The sequence below is a fragment of the Sminthopsis crassicaudata genome, chromosome 4 (genome assembly GCF_048593235.1).
Source record: "Sminthopsis crassicaudata isolate SCR6 chromosome 4, ASM4859323v1, whole genome shotgun sequence".
Classification (NCBI taxonomy): domain Eukaryota; kingdom Metazoa; phylum Chordata; class Mammalia; order Dasyuromorphia; family Dasyuridae; genus Sminthopsis; species Sminthopsis crassicaudata.
This window is the reverse complement of record NC_133620.1, coordinates 398,729,538-398,740,953: the sequence shown is the minus strand read 5'-3', so window position 1 is coordinate 398,740,953 and position 11,416 is coordinate 398,729,538. Positions and strand designations below refer to the sequence as shown.

Genomic DNA, 11,416 nt, shown 5'->3' with positions numbered 1-11,416 from the left:
CTTCTTCCCTCCTTCTCCCTCTCTTTCCCAGCTTTCTGTCTTTCTTTCTCCCTCTCTCTTTCCCTTCCTCCTTCCCTCCCTCTCTCCCTCCCCTCTCTCTTTCCCCCCTTTCTGTCTCTCCCTCCCTCCTTTTCTCTCTCTCTTTCCCTCCTCCCTCCCTTCCTCCCCACCTCTCTCCTTTCTTTCTGTCTATCTGCCTTTCTCCTTCCCTTCTCTTCCTTCTCTCTCTCTTCCTTCTCTTTTTTCCCTCCCCTCTCTGTCTCCCTCCCCTTCCTTTCTTCTCAATTTATGCTTATCTCAGTTTCACTTTCTCACAAACCAAGTCTTCTGGGAACAGCCTCCCACAAGCCATGCCTGTGACTAAGAAAATAGCAAAGGCATTGCTCAGTCTGCAAACCTAACCATAGAGAGTCATTGCAAATGTCACCACTTCATTATTCCTTCTTGGCCTCTGCACACCCTGCCTTGGCCACGAAGGGAAGAAACTGTTTAGACCCCACTAAGAGAACTCCAGTTTGAATGCATTGAAAGCAATTTGAGGGACATTACATTATGTGGATTATGTCTGCCTTACATCAAAATGAGATTGAAAAGAAAATATTCTTCAAACAGTGGAGCCAACTTTCATTTTCAGCGGCTTCCTGCCGAGGGGTCAGTTGCAGTCAGCAGCTGTCTTGTCCATTCAATTTACTGTCCCCTTTTCATTTCTACCTTTTGCTCCTGGGGAGAGCGGTGCAGGCAGGAACATCTGGCAGTGCTTTTAATAAAGATAATACTTTATTTGTGGGAATACTTTTAACTTCCAAAGGTGTGTTCATGACTGTCATCCCATCTGAGGAACTGATGGGTCGTGGGATGTATATTTGTACTGAGTGTTTTTCTAAGCCTGGGTCTCTTATCAGAACAGGACTATGCTCTATCTTGGAACAGAGAAGGATCCCTATGTTTGGAGTTGGAGACCTGTTATTTGAATATTGGCCCCCCACTGTGGTCTCCATATATCCATTATATTTTCTGAATCTCAGCTTTTTATCTTTAAATGAGGAGGTTCATTGGTCTGTAATTTCTTCAAAGTCTATGTCAGTTGGACAGCAAGGTGGTGCAGTGGATAGATTACTGCCCCCAGAGTTAGGAGTTCAAATTTGACCTCAGACACTTACTAGCTGTGTAAACCTGTGCAAGTCACTTAACCCTGTTTGCTCCAGTTTCCCCATCTGTAAAATGTGCTGGAGAAGGAAACACAAATCACTCCAGTGTCTTTGCCAAGAAAAATTTCAATGGGTTATGGAGATTCAGACATGACTGATATTGCCCAACAACTATGTCTTATTCTTAATAAACTGATAATCAGGTTGATTTATGGGGTTGAAATAATCATTTTAAGAATTGTTTTGCTTTGCACTTTTGTTTTTTTATCATTGTCATTTCTGAGTAAACCTTCTGTCTTCTCCCTTCCTATGAACCTTCTCTTATATCTATAAATAAATAAAAGGTTAAGCAAAATCACTTGAATCTAATAATATCCACTAGCATGTATTAATTAAGCACTTCCTATATGCCGAGAACTGTTCTAAGCCTGTATGTAGCATGCTGTTACCATTGACATTGTGTCACCCCTCATTCTTTCTTCTAAAGGGAGGAAGTGGCTTCCTGTCTCTCTTAGGAGTCCAGGAATGATTATTACAATTATTCACCATTCAGCTTCATTCTGAGATTCTTTTAACCTACATTACTATAATCATTGTGTATATCTTTTTCCTGTCTGTTTGTTTCACTCTGCATTAGGTTATATAATCATCTCAAGTTCCTCTGGATCATTCCATGACATTCCTGTGCTATAATTTATTCAGCTCTTCCTCAATTGACAGCCAGCACTTTGTTTCTAATTTTTTGTGGTTATAATAAGTATTACTATGAAAATTATAGTATAAATGGGGCCTTTCTGCCTTTGACCTCTTTGTGTAGGGGATGAAGAAGTGTCCAGTAATGAGATATGAGAGTCAAAGCGGTGAACAATTAGTCATTTTTCTTACATGATTTTACGTGGCCCTTGTTGACAAAGACCACTGGATTAATGATCAGGATTTCCGGGTTATAGTGCTAATTCTGAACTCTGCTTACTTGCACTGTGGGCAAATTACATAACTTTTGGTCCTTTTTCCCCCTCATCCATAAAATAGAGGGAAAAAATTTTGTCCTCTCCATGTCACTGTGTTTTTGTGAGGATCAAAGATGCTTATAGATATGAACGGATTTAGAGAAATGTAAAGTGCTAAATAAAATTCAAGATGCCAATATTTTATTTTTATTAAATATGATAATGATAATAAGATTGCTGGCAGATATACACTTTCTTGCTTGTAGTAGGACTCATAGGATTTAGAAGTTTAAGGAAACTTAAGGATTATCTAGTCCTACCTCATTACATATGAGGAAACTGAGACTCATAAGGGTTAAATACAGTACTGTGGAAATAAGTAGCAGAGCCAGACTTAAACCCAGTTCTGTTGCCAAGCTGAGTGCCATTTCCAATATACCATACAGTTTTCTTTATTAATACAAACACACTGCGGCCATCAAGATCTACTTTGAAATTTTTCATTTGTTTTTGTTCATCAGATTGCAAATTCCAAGGATGACTGGTCAGCATTAGTTTTGGGGAAACATTCTTAAGCATCTTCCTCCCTTTCCCACCTCATCTAACCCCTAATTAGCCCCCAAATTGGTCTCCATTAATGACAGAAAGCTGGTGAGCAGAGGAGTTCATTTTGCAGAATTTGATGCTTTATCTTTTTTTTTCCCCTCAAATTCAGTGTATTCTGAAATGTGATTTTTGTATCATACTTTGTTTAGCTTATAAGCAAATCCCCTGTTTCTTTTCTCATTCTGAAAGTAAAAAGGAAGAAGCTGCAAAGCCCCTGGATTCCATATCATAGAAAGATAAATAGATAATATATTCATTCATTTAACAAACACTTATTTACTTCTGTGTTTAAGAATTAGAATAAGAATGCGTTCTGGGAATACAAAGTCAAAAATAAGAGTCACAGCCCTCATAGAACTTATCTTGTATTAGGCAGTTAGGTATGGCAGAGTGTTGTGCCTGGAACCAAGAATACTTGTGTTTAAATTTAGCCTCGGTTTCTTATTAACTCTGTGAACCTTGGTAAGTCCCTTAACTTTGCTCAGCCTCAGGTTCCTTCTTGGTAAAATGGGGATTATAATAGCATCTACCTCATGTTGTGAGGAACAAATGAGATAACATATATAAAGTGCCAAATGCTGCTGCTGCTGCTGCTGCTGCTGCTGCTGCTGCTGCTACTGCTGCTGCTGCTGATGGTGGTGGTGATGGTGAAAAAACAACTTATATAAAGATAAATAAATGAATAAATATAAAATGTCACACAGCAAAAAGAGATCTAGCTTTGGAGCCAGAGAATTAAGGTTCAAATCCTAATTCTGTCACTAAGTTTGTGATGTAAGGGTATTACTTAATAGAATCAATAATTTCTAAGATTTCTTCTGGCTTCAAATATATGGTCTAATAATGCTAGGACACAGTTGATCTTAAGCTAATATTCCTTCCAATCCTTCTTCTGTGGATCCTATGAAATTCTTAGAAATTTCAGAAGTGGGGGGGATGCTAACCATGGGAAGGAGCAGATAGTGGCTTTTTGGAAGAGATGGACCTGAAACCCTTGAAAGAAGGGGGCGGGATTTTTTGAGACTGGGTTGAGGAGGAAGGGTGTTCCAAGCATGAGGGAGATAACTTGTACAAAAGCCTGGAGATGATAAATGGAAGATGATATGTGGGGAATAACAAAAATAAAAAACTGTGGCTGGAGTCAAAGCCTTTCATGATTTCTGATGCCAACAAGAGGAGAGATGAGTTTTTATTTCACTGCACAGATTAATAGATGTTGTCCCGACCCAGGAACCTAACTTAATTTTAACTGACATTCTTGGCAGGTCAGTGAAGATGATAGTCTGTCCAGAGCGTATTTGGAAGAGGTGAATTGAACATATAAAAGACAAAGGAAAAAAATTGAACCTCCCATAACTACACTGTTTTCCCTTTCCAATGCTGGTTTTTGCATATTAACATATGTGCCAGAAATTGTTGAGCTTCTCTGGGGACTCTTGTGCAGTTTCTATTCTAGCAAATAGCTTTTGGCAGTTTTATGGAACTCAGCACATGGGACCTTCGTAGATTTATCACCTATCGAGGGACTGCAGATGCAGAAAATACTCAACAGGTTCTTGAATAAAGGAAAGAATGGTTGGGATTATATTATTGTAGGGCTGGCTTATTATTTTTTTTTTTTACCTTTAATTAGGATTGTGAGGAGTATGAAATTATTTATTTTCTTGAGCTAAAAGTTGGGTTAATATGGTACAGAAGAGAGGCCTTGGATATAGCAAAAAGGGCACAGTGGACCTTAATGACAGTTTTTGTTATTAATAAGGAAGATGGTACTTCCCTTGCCACAAACTTATGACTTGGATAGTTCAGATATCATTATCCTCCTTTGATATATGAGAAATTGAAAGTCGTGTAGATTTATTTGCTCAAATTCATGCAGCTAATTTGGGCCAAAAGCAGCATAAAATAGACCGAATTTGTGTCACAGGCAATATCATTTTGAAATCAAGGTAGTTTTTCAGGATGTCTCAAAAAGAGAAGATTTTTTTTTAAGAGAAAAGAGATCAGGAAAGATGATTAAGAAGATCATGGCAACAAATGGTCCATGTAGCTATTTTCTCACCTAGTAGAAAATGGTCTTTATGGGAATGATTCATAGATCTGTCTATGGCTCTGTACTGCTAAAATGCAATTTTCAATGACTTTGATGAAAGAACATATAACATGATTATCAAATTGTAGGTGACATCAAGCTAAGAGAGGATAGACAGGGATGTAGTGGTAAATATTTAAACACTAGTTCTAGCAGGGGGTGGGGAGGAGAGATGGCAATGTACTTGCATCATACTTAAATCTTCATTATTAACATTTAATGTTTTCATTAATAGTTTTTACTTTAGTGTTTTCTTATTAATGAAGTTTAATAATTATTCACACATTTTCATAATTTTCTGAATAATAACAATATTAATAGTCAAAATTTTTATAATGCCTATGTCCCACTTATTGTCCTAAATGCTTTATAAAAAAAATTATCTCATTTGATCCTCACAATAAGGTAAGTGCTATTTTATCTTCATTTCACAGATGAAGAAACTGAGGCACTGAAAAGGTGAGTGACTTGCCCAAGCTTAAAATGCTAATCTCTATGTTTGAATTTGAATTGAACCCCGTGCAGTGACTGGCCCATAGTAGCATGTGCTCAATAAGTGCATATTGATTGACAAGTATTGAAGAAATGTAACTAGAAAGCATTTCTTGTGAAAAAGATTTATGGGTTTAAGTGGAACACAAACTCAGCATGAGCAGCCATGTGACATGGCATCCAGATAAGTCAACATAATCTTCAGAAAAAGAATATGGAATTTAGAGGTAAAGAACTTGAGTTCCAATCCAGACACTGTTATTAGCTAAAGGTTGGGAAAGGCATTTAATTTCTGAATTTTCTATTCCATAAATTCTGCAAACTAAACTAGAGGATTTTCATCTTCTAGCTCTAAATTTATATTTCTATGATACTAGATACTTTGCACATAATAATAATATGCAACAGAGATATCAAACATATGACCTTTCTACTGCATTGCTTCTTTGCATGGCTGTTAAACTTTAAAAAGGTTATTTAAAGGAAATAGAGATGTTTTATCTTGAGAAGATGTGATAAGGATATTTCATCTTGAGAACCAGCCAGCTTCTACCAGCTCTCTACCTGATTGTTAAATTTTAGATGAGAGCATTTATACTTCAGAAATTGGCAAACTACAAATCAGGACTTGAAATATTATTTTTATAGTCTTGAATAACAAAAAGTGAGAAAAAAATTAATAATGTAAACCAAATTTGAAAGTTTATATACTGCATATATTGGGGGGGGATGGGAGAGCCAGTTATTAAACATTTACCAACATACTCTTGGATAGGGGAAATATGTTAGCTTTCTTCAAATATTTTTAGGTTTTAATTAGAAAGGGGGAGTTTGATTTGTCTTATTTAATAGCATCAAGGGCATTGCTAGAAGCAGTAGTGGAAATTGGAGAGATTTGGTTAATAAAAGGAAAACTTTCCTAATATTAACACTGTGCAAAGGTAGATTGAGTATTCTAGTGGAAGCAGGGAGACCATGGGTCAAAGAGGTAGTGGAGGAGCAGATTCCTACTTCAGAAAAGGGTTGGAAGAGATGAAATATTCAGTAATTTTATAAAGAAAGGGCCATGGGGTCAATGTCTTTACTGTCATCTGTTTCCCATTCTTTGGAGGTGACAGCTTATTTCTAAGGTTTGCATTGATGCCCCTCAAACCTCATGCAGGGCCTTCTCATTTTTATTCTTTGCTCTAATTTGGTTTTGATTTTGACCTTTGCTCAAATAGTGATCTGACTCCCCAGACACAGCTGATTCTTCATGAACAGCTGTGACTATAGCCTTTTCTCTTTTGTCTCTAAGGTAAAGTTCACTCAATTTCTTATAATGTTGTTTGAGGTGCCCTTCTACCCAGGACCTTCCAACTTTCTTAGATAAAGTATTGATGGTGTCTCCTTCTGAGGTTTCTATTGACTGTTTCCATTTTTTGCTCCTGATCAGTGTTTTCAAGCATTTGTGTAAATATTGTAAGATTAATCAAGAAATACCTGATTATTGGTTCCTCTCTATACAATTGATTAAATTATAGAAGGCTATTAATAGAGATATAAGAGTGTGAACCTTTCAGGCCTTTTTATATATGAATATGTCAGAAAAGACATGTGTATTCTGGGAAAGAAAAACCTGTCCCTTTCCTTCTCCCATTGATGTGGGGCAACTGGAGGAAATGAAAGTTAAAGATTTGAGAAGCTAGTTTTAAAATCCATTGAGAAGAGAGTCACCTGCAAAGGAAAAGTTCAAACTTGGGGATTCCCTTGGGAGAATACAGCAATGTGAGGATAGAAGGTAGATTGCTCTTCAGAGGATGCAAATTCTCTTGCAGAGAAGGTTGCAATGAAGATTGGGAAGGAAATTTCCTTCCCTTGAATTGAATTGAAAAAGAGTACTTTGGGGCAGCTAGGTGGCACAGTGGATAGAGCACCAGTCCTGAATTCAGGAGGACCCGAGTTCAAATCTGGTCTCAGACACTTAACATTTCCTAGCTGTGTGACCCTGGGCAAGTCACTTAACCCCAGCCTTTAAAAAGAAAAGAAAAGAAAAGAAAAGAAAAATTTTATATATATATATATATATATATATATATATATATATATATATATATATATATATATATATATATATATATATATATATATATATATATACTCTCTATTTGTATGTATAAATAACTTTTTAACTAGGTTATAAACTCTGTGAGGACATGGACCCAAGTTGGTTTTTTGTTTGTTTGTTTTTTTTTTTTTGTATTACTATCCACTAGAGGTGGGCACTTGCTTTAATGATTATATTTAAATGATTTCTAGGTAGCATATCCTTGTTTTTGAAGATCTATTTTTTAATATTGATATCTTTTGTTTGTAAATCATAATAATTTCCAAATATATCTCTCCTTCCCCCAATTAGCATATTATATCTTCTAACAAAGAATAGAGAGACTCTCACAAAAACAGTACCACACAAGTAGCCAAGAGAAGTATGATAAATTAAAAAGAACTCTTACTTTAGCATTAAATGATTTGAGTCCTGTTGCTGTTGTTTCCTTACCTCTTGGCCAAATCCTTTAATTTCTCAGTTTTCTCATCTGTAAAATGAGGGGAGGTTATAATAGGCTTTAAAGTATCTTGAGATCTAAATCTGTGATTGGGATTTTATAGTTGTCATGATTGAAATTTCACAAAAAGATAAACCAAGGCACATTTCTTAAATCAAGATAACATTTATTAACATTATATATATATACATATATATATATATATATATATATATATATATATATATATATATATATATATATATATATATATATATATATATATAACAAACAGGCAAATGGCTTGCTTCCCTTTATGCCAGAAACTGAGCAAAAAGGTAACTCCTCTTTTTTAGGTTTTTGCAAAGAACAGACCAGGATAGGTGACATGAGGCTGAAGGCAACATGATTGGTTACAGAGCTGAAGGGCAGGGAACAATAGGATTGATTGGAAGTTTGGTAATAAGGGTCTAGATGTGATCCTTTTTTCCCTACTGAGACTAAGAAATGCTCCTTGTGTGAATTCACCTCAAGATAGTGGCCCAGACATTTTGGACAGCAAACCCGACATCTTTTAAAAATTTTTTTATTAAAGCTTTTTATTTTTCAAAACATATGTGTGGACATTTTAAAAAATATTAGCCCTTGCAAGACTTTGTGTTCTAATTTTCCCTCCCTTTCTTCACGCCCTCCCTTAGATGGAAAGTAGTCCAATATATGTTTTTTTTTTTTTTAATCAAGCTCTTTTTTAAAAATTATAGCTTTTTATTTACAAAGTATATGTTTCAGCATTGACAATTGCAAAACCTTTTGTTCCAATTTTTCTCCTCCTTCCCCCCACTTCCTCCTCCATATGACAGGTTGACCAATATATGTTAAAAATGTTAAAGTAAAAGTTAAATACAATATATTTATACATGCCCATACAGTTATTTTGCTGTACAAAAAGTATCATAGTCCAATATATGTTAAACATGGTACAAATATGTAAAATCTGATATATGCATACATATTTATACAATTATCATGCTGTATAAGAAAAATCAAATCAAGCGAATTAAAAAAAAAAAGCAACAGAATAAAATGCAAGCAACAACAGAAAGAGTGAAAATGCTATGTTGTGGTCCACACTCAGCTCCCATGGTTTTCTTTCTTTGGGTGTAGATGGCCCTCTTCACCCCTGAACAATTGGAATTGGTTTGAATCATCTCATTGTTGAAGAGAGCCATGTCCATCAGAATTGATCATCTTATTGTCTTGTTCTTGATGTATATGATGATCTCCTGGTTGTGCTCATCATTTCACTTAGCGTTAGTGCATGCAAGTCTCTCCAGGCCTCTCTGAAATCATCCTGCTGATCACTTCTTACAGAACAATAATATTCCATAACATTCATACACCACAAATTATTCATCCATTCTCCAATTGATGGGCATCCACTCAGTTTCCAGTTTCTGTCCACTACAAAAAAGGGCTGCCACAAACATTCTTGCACATACAAGTCTCTTTCCCTTCTTTAAAATCTCTTTGGGATGTAAGCCTAGTAGCAACACTGCTGGATCAAAGAGTGTGCACCGTTTGATAACTTTTTGAGCATAGTTCCAAATTGCTCTCCAAAATGCAAATCAGACATATTTGAAGGATAGCTTAGTAGTGTAGTGATACTACCCCAGTGTTCACCTATATCTCCAAGGTCAGCTAATTCCTTAACGCAAGAATAGATCAATGATTAGCTGGAGAAGTGATTTCTAAACTTAATCCTTTATAGACCAGCTGAATTCTGAACCAAGTTCAGAGACAGTACTGACTTAAGCAGTTGTGAGACAAAACCATTTAATTGTAAATAGGATCAATAAATGATACAAGATCATTCTCGTGGTTAATTAAGTTTCAGGGCAATCCAGATGCAGAATACATAAACATACTACCTGACCTATGAGGTAAAGAGAAAAAGGATGCATTTTTTCATCTCCAAGTCTTTTTTTTTTTTTTTTTTTGAGAAGTTCTTTTTTTTTTTAAAGTCTATAAACCAAAACTTCTTAAACTGTGAGTCATAACCCCACATGGAGTCAATTAATTGAATGTAGAGGTCACAAAAATAGGGCAAAAGATTTCAAATATTGGGACAAGATTTAATTATTTATGTAAAATTAAACAAGCACATCCTTCTCATTAGTGTGCATTTTTTTTGCCTTTAATAAATGGTTGTTATATGTATACCAAAGAATTGTTTTAAAATAACTCTTTATGATTTATTATCAGTAAATGTTTGTAGGATCATAAGCCAGAAAGGATCTTATTAATCATTCCCTCCCCATAATTTTAGGGAAACTGAGGCCCATAAGAATTAAATAATTTCAGTACACTCACATAGGTAGTCAAGTCTTCTAACTCTAAATCCAGCAATATTTCCTCTATTTAGTGGAATCCTAACTAATGATATTTTCCCTTAAGTCTCTGTGTCTAAAACTTTTCTTGGTACCTGAAAAATCCATTTTCCTTGATTTCATCAACAAGAAATATTTATTAAGTGACTCCATCTGCTGGAAACACTCTTTGCACCTGGTGTAAAGTTTCAGGATTCAGGAAATCATTAACTGTTTGAGCATCTATGTAGTTGACATTAATAAGCAAAGGCAGGTTTTTCTCTATAGCCAAAAAGAAAGAAGGCTTTGGAAGGTATTTATTGAGACAACCTGTGTACTATGGTTAGATGCTTATTAGCCAGGGAAATTGTATGGTTGAGATTAACAGACATGATGTGGGTTCATTATGGATGAAAAATTCCATCAGTTCCAGGAAAAAAATATATATATATCCATATCTATATCTATATATCTATATACCTATATATCTATAAATATAGATATATAGATATAGATATATATGCGTGTATATATATATATATATATATTACTTCATTGTGCACTAGATTTTGAGAAAGGGATCTGTATATCCTTTTTCTGTCATTTTTTTTCCTCATAATGTCTATGAATTCTCCTCTTCCCTTTTATTCACACTTGCACAAACCTCATTTAGGCTATTATCACTTTATTGCCTTATTGCAATTGATTTGTAATTGGGTTCTTGGACAATAGAAACAGCCCACTGCAAATCCATCCTGCATATCACTACGAGATAAATCTTCTGAGAATATTTTTTTGATTGTTTCTTCTCTGCTCTGACATTTTTTATGACACCTCTGCTAAGTGATGAAGGGCAAACTTCACAACCTGGAGTTCAAAGCCCCTGGCTGCTGCCTCACACTCAGAATGTAGCCAAAGGTGAGCAGATGGAATCCTCCACAGCTGTGTCTCATTTGGAAGATGGGCAAAAAGACCCCAATGGAAGGAGACCCACATACTTTGGCCCAAAAGGCCACAGGTATTCTCTCCTCTTAGGGACTGAAAAATTTCGAGAGCTCAAAATTTTCCTTGCATATTTCCTGTCCAGGTTTGCTGACCTTTAATTCTGCCTCGAATTTTACTTGTCTGCCTTAACCTTACTTTTTCTTTTTTTGTGTGTGTTTTTTTTGTTTTTTTTTTTTTTGTCTCTGACACTACTCTAACTTCAGCTCATTTACAACATAAAGCTCAACTCATT

The 11,416-nt window shown here is 35.4% G+C and overlaps 1 protein-coding gene across 5 annotated transcripts in view; it reads left to right on the top strand.

Moving 5' to 3' along the window:
- SMYD3 (SET and MYND domain containing 3) overlaps positions 1-11,416 on the top strand; it is a 954,064-nt gene that overhangs the window by 745,403 nt on the left and 197,245 nt on the right. The window lies entirely within an intron of this gene.